This window comes from Bos taurus, chromosome 15 (assembly GCF_002263795.3).
Source record: "Bos taurus isolate L1 Dominette 01449 registration number 42190680 breed Hereford chromosome 15, ARS-UCD2.0, whole genome shotgun sequence".
NCBI lineage: Eukaryota > Metazoa > Chordata > Mammalia > Artiodactyla > Bovidae > Bos > Bos taurus.
The window spans coordinates 82880052-82898342 of record NC_037342.1 but is presented as its reverse complement, the minus strand read 5'-3'; the positions used below and the strand labels follow the sequence as shown (position 1 = coordinate 82898342).

Genomic DNA, 18291 nt, shown 5'->3' with positions numbered 1-18291 from the left:
GTGCCAAAGAATTGATGCTTTTGAACTGTGGTGTTGGAGAAGACTCTTGAGAGTCCCTTCGACTGCAAGGAGATCCAACCAATCCATCCTAAAGGAAATTAGTCCTGAATATTCATTGGAAGGACTTATGCTGAAGCTGAAACTCCAATACTTTGGCCACCTGATGGGAAGAACTGACTCATTGGAAAAGACCCTCATGCTGGGAAAGATTGAAGGCTGGAGGAGAAGGGGATGAAGGAGGATGAGCTGGTTGGATGGCATCACCGACTTGATGGACATGTAGTTTGAGCAAACTCTGGGAGTTGGTGATGGACAGGGAGGCCTGGTGTGCTGCAGTCCATGGGATCGCAGAGTCAGACATGACTGAGCGACTGAACTTAACTGAATGCATGACACTCAAAAAAAAAAAAAAAAAATCATCTGGAGAAGTGCAGGTTAAATAACCTAAAGGAAGAAACTGAACACACCGGTCAAAGCGCAGAAATACTTCAAAGACTAACACAGGCTGTATGAAACACAGTCTGCCTTCACTGTCCACCCCCGCTCTTGATTAAACACATAGGGAGATGCACGGTGCTTAGGGCCTAACACCCAGCCCTTCCTCCGTGTCTGTCTTTCAGGGCTCCCAGCCTCTTTGTCATCCTTGTCTTCAGGGATCCCCAGGTGGGGGAAGCCCCCAGCTGTGCACAGAAACAGCCTTTCTTTATCCTTAATAGCCAGGTGCTTCTGGTTCACTGACAACTTTTCAATGAAGTCCGAGTCTCCTAGAAGTGACTTCCTAGCAACGTACGTCACCACCTTATGTACACAACTCCAGGCAATGTCATGTTATTCACACTTCATGGGATGCTTGGGGATATTATTACTTTTATTATTGAAAGAAAGAAAGAATGGAGGAGGGAAGGAAGAAAAGGAAGGAAGGGAGGGAGAATGGGAAGTGGGCAAGGGAGAGAGGGAGGAAGGAAAGAGACAAGGGAAGGTGAGAGGGAGGGAAGGAGGGAAATGGAGCCCACGTGGAAGAAATGTTGTCTACTGCCTCTCCTTAGGAAGGCGTGAAGGGTCTTCTATCTAAAATGTAATGTCATGGTAGTTCTGCTCCAGTTGCAATGATCCTACAGGTCTAGGTTATAATCACCAGATTTCCTTCCTTCCTTCACTCAACGGTCACTAACTGAGCATCTTTGATATATGGCAACCTGGAACATCCTGAGAATGCAGCAGTGCAGGGACAGAGAAGATGGTCACCTTGTGGGGATTGCGATCTAATGGGAAAGACAGAAAGTGAACAAAGAAGATACGTGTATTTCAAGGTGGACTCTCTGTACCGCCAATCCGTTGACTAAGGTTAAGGGTGGTGTAAGATACTCCGGGAGATGGTGATGTACAGGAAGGCCTGGTGTGCTGTGATTCATGGGGTCGGACATGAGCGACTGAACTGAACTGAACTGAACTGAAGATGCTCTTATGAGGAATCTCTGTACAGTGCTGATCCATTGATTAAGGTTAAGGATGATGTAAGATGGTCTTAAGAGGACTCTCTGTACCATGCCAATCCGTTGACTTAAGTTAAGGGTGGTGTAAGATGCTCTTAAGAGGAATCTCTATACAGTGCCAATCTGTTTACTTAGGTTAAGGGTGATGTAAGAAGATGGTAGGTGTTGCAAGAGGGCATCAGAGGGCAGACACACTGAAACCATACTCACAGAAAACTAGTCAATTTAATCACACTAGGACCACAGCCTTGTCTAACTCAATGAATCTAAGCCATGCCTGTGGGGCAACCCAAGACGGGAGGGTCGTGGTGGAGAGATCTGACAGAATGTGGTCCACTGGAGAAGGGAATGGCAAACCACTTCAGTATTCTTGCCTTGAGAACCCCATGAACAGTATGAAAAGGCAAAATGATAGGATACTGAAAAAGAAACTCCCCAGGTCAGTGGGTGCCCAACATGCTACTGGAGATAAGTGGAGAAATAACTCCAGAAAGAATGAAGGGATGGAGCCAAAGCAAAAAGAATACCCAGCTGTGGATGTGACTGGTGATAGAAGCAAGGTTCGATGCTGTAAAGAGCAATATTGCATAGGAACCTGGAATGTCAGGCCCATGAATCAAGGCAAATTGGAAGTGGTCAAACAGGAGATGGCAAGAGTGAATGTCGACATTCTAGGAATCAGCGAACTGAAATGGACTGGAATGGGAGAATTTAACTCAGATGACCATTGTATCTACTACTGCGGGCAGGAATCCCTCAGAAGAAATGGAGTAGCCATCATGGTCAACAAAAGAGTCTGAAATACAGTACTTGGATGCAATCTCAAAAACGACAGAATGATCTTTGTTTGTCTCTGAGGCAAACCATTCAATATCACAGTAATCCAAGTCTATGCCCCAACCAGTAACACTGAAGAAGCTGAAGTTGAACGGTTCTATGAAGATGTACAAGACCTTTTAGAACTAACACCCAAAAAAGATGTCCTTTTCATTATAGGGGACTGGAATGCAAAAGTAGGAAGTCAAGAAACACCTGTAGTAACAGGCAAATTTGGCCTTGGAATATGAATGAAGCAGGGCAAGACTAATAGAGTTTTGCCAAGAAAATGCACTGGTCATAACAAACACCCTCTTCCAACAACACAAGAGAAGACTCTATACATGGACATCACCAGATGGTCAACACCGAAATCAGATTGATTATATTCTTTGCAGCCAAAGATGGAGAAGCTCTATGCAGTCAACAAAAACAAGACCAGGAGCTGACTGTGGCTCAGACCATGAACTCCTTATTGCCAAATTCAGACTGAAATTGAAGAAAGTAGGGAAAACCACTAGACCATTCAGGTATGACCTAAATCAAATCCCTTATGATTATACAGTGGAAGTGAGAAATAGATTTAAGGGCCTAGATCTGATAGATAGAGTGCCTGATGAACTATGGAATGGGGTTCGTGACATTGTACAGGAGACAGGGATCAAGACCATCCCCATGGAAAAGAAATGCAAAAAAGCAAAATGGCTGTCAATGCCTTACAAATGCCTTACAAATAGCTGTGAAAAGAAGAGAAGCGAAAAGCAAAGGAGAAAAGGAAAGATATAAACATCTGAATGCAGAGTTCCAAAGAATTGCAAGAAGAGATAAGAAAGCCTTCTTCAGCGATCAATGCAAATAAATAGAGGAAAACAACAGAATGGGAAAGACTAGAGATCTCTTCAAGAAAACTAGAGATACCAAAGGAAGATTTCATGCAAAGATGGGCTCAATAAAGGACAGTAATGGTATGGACCTAACAGAAGCAGAAGAAATTAAGAAGAGATGGCAAGAATACACAGAAGAACTGTACAAAAAAGATCTTCATGACCCAGATAATCACGATGATGTGATCACTGACCTAGAGCCAAACATCCTGGAATGTGAAGTCAAGTGGGCCTTAGAAAGCATTATTAAGAACAAAGCTAGTGGAGGTGATGGAATTCCAGTTGAGCTATTCCAAATCCTGAAAGATGATGCTGTGAAAGTGCTGCATTCAATATGCCAGCAAATTTGGAAAACTCAGCAGTGGCCACAGGACTGGAAAAGGTCAGTTTTCATCCTAATCCCAAAGAAAGGCAATGCCAAAGAATGCTCGAACTACCGCACAATTGCACTCATCTCACACGCTAGTAAAGTAATGCTCAAAATTCTCCAAGCCAGGCTTCAGCAGTATGTGAACCGTGAACTTCCTGATGTTCAAGGTGGTTTTAGAAAAGGCAGAGGAACCAGAGATCAAATTGCCAACATCCGCTGGATCATCGAAAAACAAGAGAGTTCCAGAAAAACATCTATTTCTGCTTTATTGACTATGCCAAAGCCTTTGACTGTGTGGATCACAATAAACTGTGGAAAATCCTGAAAGAGATGGGAATACCAGACCACCTGATCTGCCTCTTGAGAAACCTCTATGCAGGTCAGGAAGCAACAGTTAGAACTGGACATGGAACAATAGACTGGTTCCAAATAGGAAAAGGAGTATGTCAAGGCTGTATATTGTCACCCTGTTTATTTAACTTATATGCAGAGTACATGATTAGAAACGCTGGACTGGAAGAAACACAAGCTGGAATCAAGATTGCTAGGAGAAATATCAATAACCTCAGATATGCAGATGACACCACCCTTATGGCAGAAAGTGAAGAGGAACTAAAAAGCCTCTTGATGAAAGTGAAAGAGGAGAGTGAAAAAGTTGGCTTAAAGCTCAATATTCATAAAACGAAGATCATGGCATCAGATCCCATCACTTCACGGGAAATAGATGGGGAAACAGTGGAAACAGTGTCAGACTTTGCCGGGAGCCAGCATATTGCATATTGCATATTGCGTATTGAGTGCAGCACTTTCCACAGCATCATCTTTCAGGATCTAGAATAGCTCAACTGGAATTCTATCACTGCTGGGAGCCAGCGTGAGGAGCTCCACTCATGATAAAGGTCATGAGGAAGGAGGCTTGGCATACTCAAAGGTGGGATTGAGCCTCAGGAGTCCCCCTGGAAATTCTCGAGCATCTACCCCCAAAACCAGAGTCTGCCTACTTTCTGCTTTGTGCTCTCACCTACACCTCTGACTTTACGGGGGGCTGTCCCCCACTACCTCTCTCTGAAAAAAAGAGTTAGCTTACAGCTCCAGTTAATAATTCCTGGGTGTGACAGTGTTTCAACCTACAAACTCCTTTGGAAGTCCTCTAGCCTGCCTGAATAGGTTTTTCCGGCCACATGTGATTGTTCAGAGCCTCCCAACTGTGAGAGGCATGAGATGTTCTAAACTGTCTAAACACAGAGTCCTTTGAGTAGTTAAAAGATTGATTAGAAATTGTATTGGTGAAGGGTATTTCATTTATTGGGCCAATGTTTGCTACTAAGTCTCCATATCCCTTACCTGCTGTGTCCCTGGCAGTGTATTGATTAATATAATTGGTGTAAGTAGTAGCTTTAATGTTTGTAACCTTGGACCCTTGAGTTAATTCTTTTCTTGACTGAGCCCACCACACCTTTGCCCTATAGGAATGCAACTTTATCTAATGCTTTTGGAGGGTGGCTCCTGACTTTGGAATAATCACCTTTAGAGAAAAATAAGTTTCTTAAAATGTTAACAGGCCTCCTGGCCAGAAGATGCTGTAATTCACCTGAACTTTTGCATATGATAAGTTTGAAAGCCTGGCTTCGATTAGGATCAGGAACTGCTGTCCTTGCAAGACTCTACCCCTTCCCCCATTATCCTCTATGCACAACTTAAGGTATAAAACTACTTTGGAAAATAAAGTGCGGGCCTTGTTCACCGAAACTTGGTCTCCCCATGTCGCTCTCTCTCTCACTCTGGCTGAGTCTCCATCTGGAGTGCGGAACCCACCATGGTTACTAATTATGCCTGGGCTTCTAAGATCCGACCGGGGAGGCCTCAGTGTCTCCTCTCCTGCAGGAGAATGGAAGGATGCCTGCGGCCTACGTAAGTTGTGCAAACTTCTTGTCTTGAAGTTTTATTGGTCTCCTGTGTAAACCAAGCTACTCAGCCTCTTTTCTCCACTGAATTTCCTCACTGAGCTATCCTCATTCTATTACTCTTTATATCCTTAATTAACGTTTAATTAAGCAGTTGTTTCCTGATCCTCGCCGACGCCGTCTCTCCTTCGAATACCCTGGATGAGCCGGGGCTGGACCCCGGCAAGACTTTATTTTTTGGGGCTCCAAAATCACTGCAGATGGTGACTGCAGCCATGAAATTAAAAGATGCTTACTCCTTGGAAGGAAAGTTATGACCAACCTAGATAGCATATTGAAAAGCAGAGACATTACTTTGCCAACAAAGGTCCGTCTAGTCAGATCAGATCAATCGCTCAGTCGTGTCGGACTCTTTTCGACCCCATGAATCGCAGCATGCCAGGCCTCCCTGTCCATCAAGGCTATGGTTTTTCCAGTGGTCATGTATGGATGTGAGAGTTGGACTGGGAAGAAGGCTGAGTGCCGAAGAATTGATGCTTTTGAACTGTGGTGTTGGAGAAGACTCTTGAGAGTCCCTTGGACTGCAAGGAGATCCAACCAGTCCATTCTGAAGGAGAACAGCCCTAGGATTTCTTTGGAAGGAATGATGCTAAAGCTGAAACTCCAGTACTTTGGCCACCTCATGCGAAGAGTTGACTCATTGGAAAAGACTCTGATGCTGGGAGGGATTGGGGGCAGGAGGAGAAGGGCACGACAGAGGATGAGATGGCTGGATGGCATCACTGACTCGATGGATGTGAGTCTGGGTGAACTCCGGGAGTTGGTGTTGGACAGGGAGGCCTGGCGTGCTTCGATTCATTGGGTCGCAAAGAGTTGGACACGACTGAGCAACTGATCTGATCTGATCTGATCTGAAGATGCTCTTAACAGGAGTTGGATTTTTGAACACAAGCCACTTGTTCTCCTTGCTTGGTCCTGAAATAAACCTTTCTCTGCTCAAAAAAAAAAAAAAAAAAACAAGAAAAAGATGCTATTAAGAAACAGGCCTATATGCAATGTCTTATTGAGTTCTAGGAGGAAGCCGTGGCTCTAAATTCTAACCAGGGCTCCATGGTATATGGAGAAGTAAGGAAACCAAAGATGCAGTGAAAACAGTCTTTGCCTACTTTACATGTTGTGTCAGCCTGCTAATGAATGCTGATGCTAAAACAACAGAAAAGATCATTATAGACTGCAATAATTTCCACAAAGGCGATCAACATGATAACATAAACTGAGGAATATTTATTATTTTCTAAATAAACATTTCTTTATTTGGCCGTGCAGTCACAGCTGTGGCGTGCGGGACCTCTAATTGTGGCGTGGAACTCTTCATTGCAGCATGTGGAATCCAGTTCCCTGACCAAGGGTCCAGCCTGGGCCCCCTGCACCGGGAGCTTGGAGTCTTAGCCACGGCGCCACCAGGGAAGTCCCAGGGGCATATCTGCTTTAGAAAAGACTGGGAGTGTCTATACACTACCCTCAGTTTCCCCTATCGTTAATGTGATTAAAGTACATTTGTCATTACTAGTTAACCAGTATTGACACATTTCTTGAGAACTAAATTCCATACTTTCTTCACATGCTACCTTTTTCTGTCCAAGCGTCCCATCCACCTGATACCACATAATACTCAGTTGTGGTGTCCCGTAAGGTTCTTCTTGGCCGTGAGTTTCTCAGACTTTGCTTATTTTGAATAACCTTGACAGTTTTGAGACGTTCTGGCCAGGTATTTTGAAGAATTTCCTTCAGATTGAATTTTTCTGACAGTGAGACAAAGGGTTCTGGGTTTTGGGAAGAAAGACACGGAGGTGAAGCATCATTCTAACCACGTCGTGTCAAGGGCACATACTGAAAACATGGCTTCACTGTTGACATTGACTTTGATCAACGGATGGAGGTTGCATTTGTCATGTGCTCCAGTGTAAACTTACCTTTTTTCCTCCCTTTCCATGTTGGTTTTTTGGGAAGGAAGTCACCACTTACTTTCACGCTTGAGGAATATAGAGTTTGTTATTCAGTCGCTCAGTCGAGTCTGACTCTTTGCGATCCCATGGACTGCAGCACCCCAGGCTTCCCTGTCTTCCACTATGTCCCGGAGTTTGCTCAAACTCATGTCCATATAATACAGAGTTATTCTCCCCCAGATTGAGAAGGAAGTATCTACTGTTTGGGACATTTGTCTGTTCTCCCTCTTTAATTTTATTCAATTATGTATTTATATCAGCATCTAATCATGATTATTTATTTTGTCCTTTAGGTCCTAATCCATATTGCTTTATTTTTTGACAATGAACCATTTTACTTATTACAAGCAAGAAGTGGGGAAAGATAAAAGGAAGGAAGGACTGGAGTAAAATGGGGGATGGTTCTTCTTGCGGTTTAGTCACTAAGTCGTGTCTGACTCTTTGCAACCCCATGGACTGTAACCTGCCAGGCTTTTCTGTCCATGGGATTCTCCAGTCAAGAATACTGCAGTGGGTTGCCATTTCTTTCTCCAGGGGATCTTTCTGACCCAGGGATGAAACCCAGGTCTCTTGCATTGGCAGGCGGATTCTTTACCACTAAGTTCAGTTCAGTTCAGCTCAGTTGCTCAGTCATGTCCGGCTCTGCGTGACCCCATGAATCGTAGCACACCAGGCCTCCCTGTCCATCACCAACTCCCAGAGTTCACCCAGACCCACGTCCATCGAGTCAGTGATGCCGTCCAGCCATCTCATCCTCTGTTGTCCCCTTCTCCTCCTGCCCCCAATCCCTCCCAGCATCAGAGTCTTTTCCAATGAGTCAACTCTTCCCATGAGGTGGCCAAAGTATTGGAGTTTCAGCTTCAACATCAGTCCTTCCAAAGAAATCCCAGGGCTGATCTCCTTCAGAATGGACTGGTTGGATCTCCTTGCAGTCCAAGGGACTCTCAAGAGTCTTCTCCAACACCACAGTTCAAAAGCATCAATTCTTTTCATTCAATTCAAGCCTTGACTAGACAGACCTTTGTTGGCAAAGTAATGTCTTTGATTTTCAATATGCTATCTAGGTTGGTCATAACTTTCCTTCCAAGGAGTAAGCGTCTTTTAATTTCATGGTTGCAGTCACCATCTGCAGTGATTTTGGAGGCCCCAAAAATAAAGTCTGACACTGTTTACACTGTTTCCCCATCTGTTTCCCATGAAGTGATGGGACCAGATGCCATGATCTTCATTTTCTGAATGTTGAGCTTTAAGCCAACTTTTTCACTCTCCTCTTTCACTTTCATCAAGAGGCTTTTGAGTTCCTCTTCACTTTCTGCCATAAGGGTGGTATCATCTGCATATCTGAGGTTATTGATATTTCTCCCGGCAATCTTGATTCCAGCTTGTGCTTCTTCCAGCCCAGCGTTTCTCATTATGTACTCTGCATACAAGTTAAATAAGCAGGGTGACAATATACAGCCTTGACATACTCCTTTTCCTATTTGGAACCAGTCTGTTGTTCCATGTCCAGTTCTAACTGTTGCTTCCTGACCTGCATAGAGGTTTCTCAAGAGGCAGGTCAGGTGGTCTGGTATTCCCATCTCTTTCAGGATTTTCCACAGTTTATTGTGATCCACACAGTCAAAGGCTTTGGCATAGTCAATAAAGCAGAAATAGATGCCTTTCTGGAACTCTCTTGCTTTTTCGATGATCCAGCGGATGTTGGCAATTTGATCTCTGGTTCCTCTGCCTTTTCTAAAACCACCTTGAACATCAGGAAGTTCACGGTTCACGTATTGCTGAAGCCTGGCTTGGAGAATTTTGAGCATTACTTTACTAGTGTGTGAGATGACTGCAATTGTGCGATAGTTTGAGCATTCTTTGGCATTGCCTTTCTTTGGGATTAGGATGAAAACTGACCTTTTCCAGTCCTGTGGCCACTGCTGAGTTTTCCAAATTTGCTGGCATATTGAGTGCAACACTTTCACAGTATCATCTTTCAGAATTTGAAATAGCTCAACTGGAATTCTATCACCTCCACTAGCTTTGTTCGTAGTGATGCTTTCTAAGGCCCACTTGACTTCACATTCCAGGATGTCTGGCTCTAGGTCAGTGATCACATCATCGTGATTATCTGGGTCATGAAGATCTTTTTTGTATAGTTCTTCTGTGTATCCTTGCCATCTCTTCTTAATATCTTCTGCTTCTGTTAGGTCCATACCATTACTGTCCTTTATTGAGCCCATCTTTGCATGAAATCTTCCTTTGGTATCTCTAGTTTTCTTGAAGAGATCTCTAGTCTTTCCCATTCTGTTGTTTTCCTCTATTTCTTTGCATTGATTGCTGAAGAAGGCTTTCTTATCGCTTCTTGCTATTCTTTGGAACTCTGCATTCAGATGTTTATATCTTTCCTTTTCTCCTTTGCTTTTCGCTTCTCTTCTTTTCACAGCTATTTGTAAGGCCTCCCCAGACAGCCATTTTGCTTTTTTGCATTTCTTTTCCATGGGGATGGTTTGATCCCTGTCTCCTGTACAATGTCACGAACCTCATTCCATAGTTCATCAGGCACTCTTATCTATCAGATCTAGGCCCTTAAATCTATTTCTCACTTCCACTGTATAATCATAAGGGATTTGATTTAGGTCATACCTGAATGGTCTAGTGGTTTTCCCTACTTTCTTCAATTTCAGTCTGAATTTACCACTAAGGAAGCAAGAAAAGAGATGAGATTTCTTTTCTTAGTTCTGTCTTTTGAACATCCATCCATTTCAGAGAAGAGATGCAGGGCAAAAATTAGGCTAGGTGGGACTTCCCTGGTGGTCCAGTGGCTAAGACTCCACACCCGCCATGCAGAAGGCTTGATCCCTGGCTGGCCGCAACAAAGATCAAAGATTCTGTGTGCCCCACCTAAGAGCTGGAGCAGCCAAATATCCTTAAAAAATCAGACCACGTGTTCAGCCACTGGGTTCTTCCATTCCCTCTTCTGATGTCATCCCATATTCAACATCAAAGTGTGAGATTGTGAGACCTAAAGATGGAAAAAGACATGTTCTCTCTTTAAGGAACTACCAGGCCAGAGAGGGTAACAACATGATAACCAATCACCGTGATCTGAGGCAACAAGGGCTAAACTGAAACGCACATCAAGTACGGTGAGACGCTGGGTTAGCCACAGGAGCCTGCAGAGGCTGCGGCATCGGAGCGCCTGAGGAAAGATGAGCTGGAGTTGTCTAGGAAAATGATTAGGGGAGCACACTCCAAAAGAGAGATGGACATTTGGACTGCCAGGAGGAACTAAGAGAATTGCTTATTTTACCATTAGAGGAAAAAAAAATTATATTTTCCCAAGACATCAAGATTACAAGGAATAAAATAACCAGAATACTAAGGCTTTGTAAGACATGAGAAAGAGGGAAAAGAATATACACCGTGCAGTCTTAAAAGAGTTGTGCCGATGCATGAAACAAGAAAACATCTCTGAACTATTGACCCCAATATTTGAGAACTGGCATTTTTATTTAGATGTGTGCTGAATCTTTTGTGCCCAGTTATTATCAGAGTTCTCTTTGTTAATGTAACACAAATTCAACTTTTTTCTTGAGTCTGATAATTATGTCTTGAGGTCACACAGTGTCCCCGGATAATTATTATAGCTTGCTCTTATACATATCTCTAAGGGTTCTAACTCTGTTTAATAAGGCTCAGGGTAATAATCCAGGGAGTGGTAATTACTGAGCTGAAGCCCTGGTCTCCTGACAAATCTCTTGCTCCTGTGTCAGCATTCAAAACTCCAACACCCATTTCTGGTTCTTGTAAGCTTTTGAAACTAATTATTTCTTTTGTTTACTTTTTAAAAAATACCCATGGCCTTTGGTGACTCCCTTTACCAGCTTCACTCATTAAGACAAGTGAGAACAGGACATGCTGTATTTTCAGATGACTCACCCCCCGACCGTCAGAGTAGAAATCTTGTGTGTGTACAGTACTTTCCCACATGCATAGCTCTTTCAAGAATATTACCATCTTTATCCTCTTAACAGAATCCCTATGAAACAAACGTTATAACGTACATTTGTCAGACTGAGAAATGGATCATCAAGACACTTAAGGGATTTGCCCAAGGTCACTCAGCTAGTAAGGGGCAGGCTGTCTGTCAACTTAAGTACTCTGATTAAGTCCAGCTCATGCTGAAGGCAGCTCACAAGTTCTCAAACAAATGATGTTTCAGTGCATTGTGTGGTTCTAAATATGAAACTCCATAATCCACATCTGCTTTATGAAAACTTGGATTCCATGTTTTAACTGGTCCATTCCCTCTCACCATATTTGCAAAGATTTGTGTGAATATCAACCCAGCAGATGTAAACAAATCAACCTAATGCCTGGAAGCAAATGTTCAAACCTTTGAACATTATCTAATCCAAACTTCTAATTTTTACAAAAAAAAAAACAAAAAAAAAAAGCGGGCAGGACTCTTAGAAGGTTCCAGCACCTGTCAGTGACAACACCAGACTTAGAACCCTGGCCCACCCTGTCATCAGCCCAGTGCTCTTTCCAACTGACCACGTGAAATGAAAGAACGAGACAGCTTCTCAGAGCCTGCCGTCTAAAACATGCTATCATGGTTATCGGCCTTCGGGTCCTAGCTTGGAATCTGGTCTCAGAAATAGTAGTATTATCTTCCAACTGTATAGCACGTTTCCATTTACAAAATGTTTTCACATGTACTTAAGCCTCAAGAACAAAATGTTTCTAGCTTGCTCTTACATTATCCTTATTTGACAAATGGGGAGTCCACCTAGGTTCTGAGAGTCTGAGTGGTCTGCCCAAGGTCCTTTGATGGCAAGTGTATTTCTCTTTCTACTTTTCTGTGCTTCCTTTACAGTAAACTAGTTACAGGACTATTAGGGGAGATTGCATATCCAAACAGGTAAGCTGCCTTGCCCAGGAATTTAAATTTATGTTTGAACTGACATTTGTCATCATTATAAAAGTAGTCCATAATTATTAAAGAAAGTGCATAAGTGACTAGAAATTAAAAGTTATTAAAATTCATCTTTATTCCCACTACTCAAGAACAACTGTTATTAGCATTTTGTTAAATTTCCACTTGATCTCTTATATAGCATACTTTTAATGTACCTGTAATAATACGTTATCCTCTTTCACGAAAAGCTGTGTTCATTTCCTGCGTCGTTCAAACCTACAATTGACATAGGTTTTTATAACTAAGATTCCATCATGTTCTTAAGAAATTATTGTTTGAGAGATCATGGCCAATGTTTTATTAAAATTCTCTTACATATAGATCCTATAGTATATGATATCTGCTAAGTCACTTCAGTTGTGTCCGACTCTGTGCGGCCCCATAGACGGCAGCCCACCAGGCCCCCCCATCCCTGGCATTCTCCAGGCAAGAACTGCCGAGGACCAGCCCCGGCTGATCCAGGGTATTCGAAGGGGAGACGGCGTCAGCGACCTATTCAAATGGTAATTAGAGATATAAAGAGTAATAGAATGAGGATAGCTCAGTAGGAAAATTCAGTGGAGAAAAGAGGCTGAGTAGCTTGGTTTACGCGGAAAATCAATATAACCCGTGACACCAGGTTAGCTCTGACCACGGAGGCCGCAGGCGCCCTCTCGAATAGCAGAAGGTGCCCCACCTTAGACACCTTCTCGAGTGGGTCTTAGAAGCCCAGGCAAATAAGTGGTCGCAGAGGATATCCACGCTCCAGATGGAGACTTCAGCCGGAAGTTAAAGGAAAGAATGACATGGGGAGACCAAGCGTTGGTGAGCAAGGCCCATAGCTTTATTTTTAACAGGGGCTTTTATACCCTAAGTTACACATAGAGGATAATAGGGGATGCAAAGTCAGCAGTCTTTGATTCTTATCAAAAACCAGGGTTTCTTTCCTGCAAATTTATCGTATACAAATGGTTTAGGTGATTTACATCATCTTCTGGCCAGAAGGCCTACTAACATTTTATGACTCTTGACAAGGACTTATCAACAAAGACTTATTTTCTCTAAGAGTAATTATTTTAAGGTTTGGCGCCATCTTCCAAAGATAAAATTGCATTCCTATAGGGAGGATGTGTAATGGGTTTACAACAAAGGAAAGAATTTATTACCTTAAGGGTCTAAAGTTGCTAGCACCAAGGCCACTACTTATTTTTTCTACATACCAACTATATTAATTAATACACATTCAAGGATACAATACAGGGGATGTGAAAACTTGGCAGCAAGCATTGGCTCATCAATGAAATCCTTTACTAGTTTATTCTGACAGTTTCTAACTCTCTGAGAGGTTCTAAGCTATTTGAATATCTTAAGCTTCCCGTGCCTCTTGAGGCTGGGAGACTGTAAACAATCGTATGCATAGTTATAGGAGTCCAGGGTAAACTTGTCAGGTGAGTTAGAGAGCCATCTGAGGGGTTTGGATTTAAACACTCCTAATTGCCCAGGAACTTTATTAATTGGAGCTGTAAGTTAACTCTTTGACAGAGAGAGCGAGATGGTGGTAGGGGACAGCCCCCAGTAAAGTCAGAGGTGAGAGCACAAAGCAATAAAGTAGGCAGACTCTGGTTTTTTGGGGGGTAGATGCTCGAGAATATCCGGGCGGACTCCTGAGGCTCGATCCCGCCTTTGCGTATGCCGAGCCTCCTTCCTCATGACCTTTGTCACGAGTGGAATGCCTCACCAGCTCCCGGCAAAGAACACTGGAGTGGGTTGCCATTTCTGTCTCCTCAATGATATCTAGGAGTTAAAATAACCCAACTGGGGTGGGGGGTGGGTGAATGGAAATTCAGATAAAGGAAGGGAAGCCCGTGTTGATGACTGCTGGGGCTGAGTGAAGGCCCTTAGGGGTTCCCTGGACTTCTCTTGCTATTTGCATATTTTGACATTCAGTTGAGTTCAGTTCAGTCTCTCAGTTGTGTCCGACTCTTTGTGACCCCCATGGACTGCAGCACGCCAGACCTCCCTGTCCATCACCAACTCCCAGAGTTTACTCAAACTCATGTCCATTGAGTCAGCAATGCCATCCAGCCATCTCATCCTCTGCCATCCCCTTCTCCTCCTGCCCTCAATCTTTCCCAGCATCAGGGTCTTTTCCAGTGAGTCAGCTCTTCGCATCAGGTAGCCAAAGAATTGGAGTTTCAGCTTCAGCATTTTAACAATACCCACAATAAAAAGTTGTGGGGGTTTTTTTGTGTTTTTTTTTTTAAGAAAAATATCTCATCATGTGGGCTTATCAGGTGGTGCAATGGTAAAGAATCCACCTGCAACGCAGGAGACAGCGGATTAGATCTCCAGATCAGGAAGACCCCTGGAGGAGGAAATGGCAACCCACTCCAGTACTCTTGCCTGGGAAATTTCGTGGACAGAGAAACCTGGTGGGCTACAGTCCACAGGGTCACAGAGAGTTGGACACGACTTATCCACTGAGCTTTCTCAATCACACACACATCTCATTATGTGATTGTTGAGGTGTGTCCTAGATGCAGACTGTCATTCTCAGCTCTGCACGCTCTCCCCGCCCCGCCACGTGACCTGGCTGCACCCTGGACTGGGCAGGGCAAGCTGGCAGGCTCCCTGGATGCTGGTCTTGGTCATGTGACTCTCTCTGACCAATGGAAGGTTAGCATACACGATGGGGCACAGATTTCAGACACGCTGACTTGGTTTGACTAATCCCGTTACCTTCCTGTATCACAATGAGAAAACCACACCCCAGGAAGCGTGACGCTTCACTCTGGACCAAAAACAACGCGTGTGCAGAAGACGAAACCCAGTCTGAAGACAAGCCTGTGCCGCCTGCAGCTTGGATCAGAGCAACCCACACTGGCCCACAGTCACCGGCACAATTGTTTTAAGTAAATAAGTATATTCATGCTTATAGGTCACTGGGTTTGGGACTGGTTTGCTACACAACATCTTCGAAGCAAGAGCTGATTAATACAGAGTCAAACCATGCTACCCAAACTGAATGTTTTAGGTGTGTCCAGTTTTTTAATAATACAATTAATGTACTTTTTTTTGCACCTAAGACGGCTCCATTATTTCTGATCATTAAGTTCAGATGTGCTGTTTATATGGGTAGGTTGAGAAAGTTTTATTTACGGATATTTTTCTAAAAAGGAAAATTATGAAGAGAATCGGAACAAGCTCATTCTTTTCTTCCTGATGTCAGAAAGATTGTAAATGTAATTCTTTTTTGACATTCAAAAGGATTCTTTCCTGTTTCTCATGGAACTTGCTGAAACTAGCTCATCTGTTATCTTTCTCAAGTTCTGCCTCTTTCTTTCCAAATCCCAAGAACAAAAAAGCACAGAGGCCAGCTTGTGTAGTAGCCGCACCCACTGTTAGGCGGGTGGGTTTCACTGCGAATAAAAGTGCTCTTTCATTTGATTTTCTAGACACCGATCTATCTTAATGGATATATGTGGTACGTTCAGTTTACAAAAACTGGAACTGAATCAGTGAACCCCACCTAGACCCATTCTTCACCTGGGAAAGTCAGCAATGTATGGCTGAGAAGTGAGCCGAAAGGTATTATGAGTATCTATAGGCGACGGAACCAGGCGTCCGATGTTGCAACAATTTAATAATTATTTGAAGAAAGTCTCTGACCTCTTCTGAGTCACCACTGTGCTGAGAATTGGAGTTGTTCTCATGGAAATTCCAACTATGCTTTGTAAGTGCATCTAAGATAAGGCAGAAGTAGAATGGAGAGACGGGAAAGGGACAAGGGAAGGGAAGGAGAAGGAGGTGGCGGGGAGACGGAAGGAGAAGGAGGTGGCGGGGAGACGGAAGGAGCTGTTCCTGAGGTCGGGGAGACACAGACATTCTTTGCACACTTGTTGCAACAGCTCCCAGAGGAGGAAAGGGGGACAGTGAGGAGTGAGTGTGGGGGGAGGAGGGGGAGCAGAAAGAAGGGGCTGCTCCTGGGGGCAGCGTGAGGGTTGCTTTTACATATATGTATCATTTCTTATGTGTTTATTTATTTATTTTTGTTTTGGGTTTTTTTTTTTACATATATGTATTATTTCTTATTTTTGTTTTGGAGGGTTTTTTACATACATGTATTATTTATTACTTGTTTGTTTATTTTTTACATATATCTATTATTTCTTATTTTGTTTATTTTTGTTTTGGGGGGTTTTTACATGTATGTGTTATATATTTTTTGTTTATTTTTCTTTTTTTTTAACATATATGTATTATTCCTGATTTGTTCGTTTATCTGTTCATTTTTGGCTGCACTGGGTCTTTGTAACCACCCGCAGGCCTTCTCTAGTTGCCCTGAGCAGGGGCTACTCTCTAGCTGCGTACGGGCTTCTCCTTGCGGAGGCTTCTCTGCTGCCCAGAGCTCCAGGCCGCGGGCTCAGGCGTGGGGCCCGGGCCTAGTTACTCCACAGCATGTGGGGTCTTAGTTTCCGGTCCAGAGGTTGAACTGATGCCCCCTGCCCTGGCAGGTGGATGCTTGATCACTGGACCACCAGGGAAGTCTCTTCAGCTTGGGTTAGGGCCTAAACTGTGTGTGTGTGTGTAACACTGAACACCTAACTGTTAGACGGAAATGTTAAGTCACACAGGATTCTATCTGGTGTCTCGCTTATTCCAATTAGTAATCTGCACCTGGAACCAAGCTGGTCCCTCTGCAATGCTCCTTGACAGCAGGGACCCTCGAAGTGCGTTTCCGTGGCCACGACCACCCAGGTCACCTCGAAAGCCGTTACAAGTGTGAACTCTCGGGCCCCACCCCAGACCTACTCAGTCAGAAACTGGAGGAGGTGGAGCTCAGCAACCTGTTTCCACAAGCCTTCCAAGTGACCCTGATACTTAATAAAGTTTAAGACCCACTGCCCGAGAAAGTGGTCCAGCTGGGGCATCAGCAGCGTTCCAGCTCTCCCCAAATCTTGACCATCTGTCCCCCCATCCTGCTTCTCTGCCATGGTTCCTATCACCCCAAGTCGCCGTGATTTCTCTGGTTATTAGAGTCAAAGAAATTCTCTTACCTCCACCACCCCTTCATGTTGTAGTTTCAATGTCAGTTCCATTTTCCGTGAGAAGGGATATTTCAAAGCAAAAATGGGATATTCAGATGCATTCCACACGTGTTCCAGCACCCTGTGGCCAGTCTGGCACCTGAAAAGCAATTTATCTCTTAGTTCAGTTCTCGAAGTCTTGCTGTGTAGAGTCATTTCCACTCATCTGTGGCTCAGGGGTGATCTCAGGAGTTCATAAACAACCCTATCTGGTTATTTTCCTAAGACCCTCCCTCTCCAGAACCTCCCTGGTGCTTTCCAGTTCCTGAGGTTCTCCTGTTTGGTCAGAAGGCTGAGAAGGCTTTGTTCACCCTGTGCTGAAGGGAGTTTCCCTTGACAGCACCCAAGTCTGAGGCCAAGCAGCAGGAAGACAGGGGAGAGGAAAAATCAACAAAGGTTCACCCTGCCGTCTAGGCCAACAGGTCGTTTCACTGGAAAGGAAAGAGTGAAAGTCACTCAGTCGTGTCCGACTCTTTGCGACCCCATGGACAGTCCATGGAATCCCCCAGGCCAGAATCCTGGAGTGGGGAGCCTTTCCCTTCTCCAGGGGATCTTCCAAACCCAGGGATTGAACCCAGGTCTCCCGCAATGCGGGCAGATTCTTTACCAGCTGAGAGACCACAGGGTAGCCTAATATAATAAAAGAAACCTCCCCCTGGCATTGTACCACTGAGGCTCAGAAGATGAGGCTTTTCTGTGTTAACCTGTTGCTCTTAAGACTTTTGTAAGACTCAGTACCAAACACAAATAATAATCTCAAGCTCACAAAATAGTGTTAGAATAAAA

The 18291-nt window shown here is 43.9% G+C and overlaps 1 long non-coding RNA gene across 1 annotated transcript in view; it reads right to left on the bottom strand.

Annotated features, from left to right (window-relative positions):
- Window positions 1–18291, bottom strand: part of LOC101907407 (uncharacterized) — a 37870-nt gene that overhangs the window by 14812 nt on the left and 4767 nt on the right. The window contains exon 3 of the long non-coding RNA XR_001501986.3: window positions 17476–17605. This is a non-coding gene — a long non-coding RNA (uncharacterized lncRNA). The remainder of the gene's footprint in view (window positions 1–17475; window positions 17606–18291) is intronic.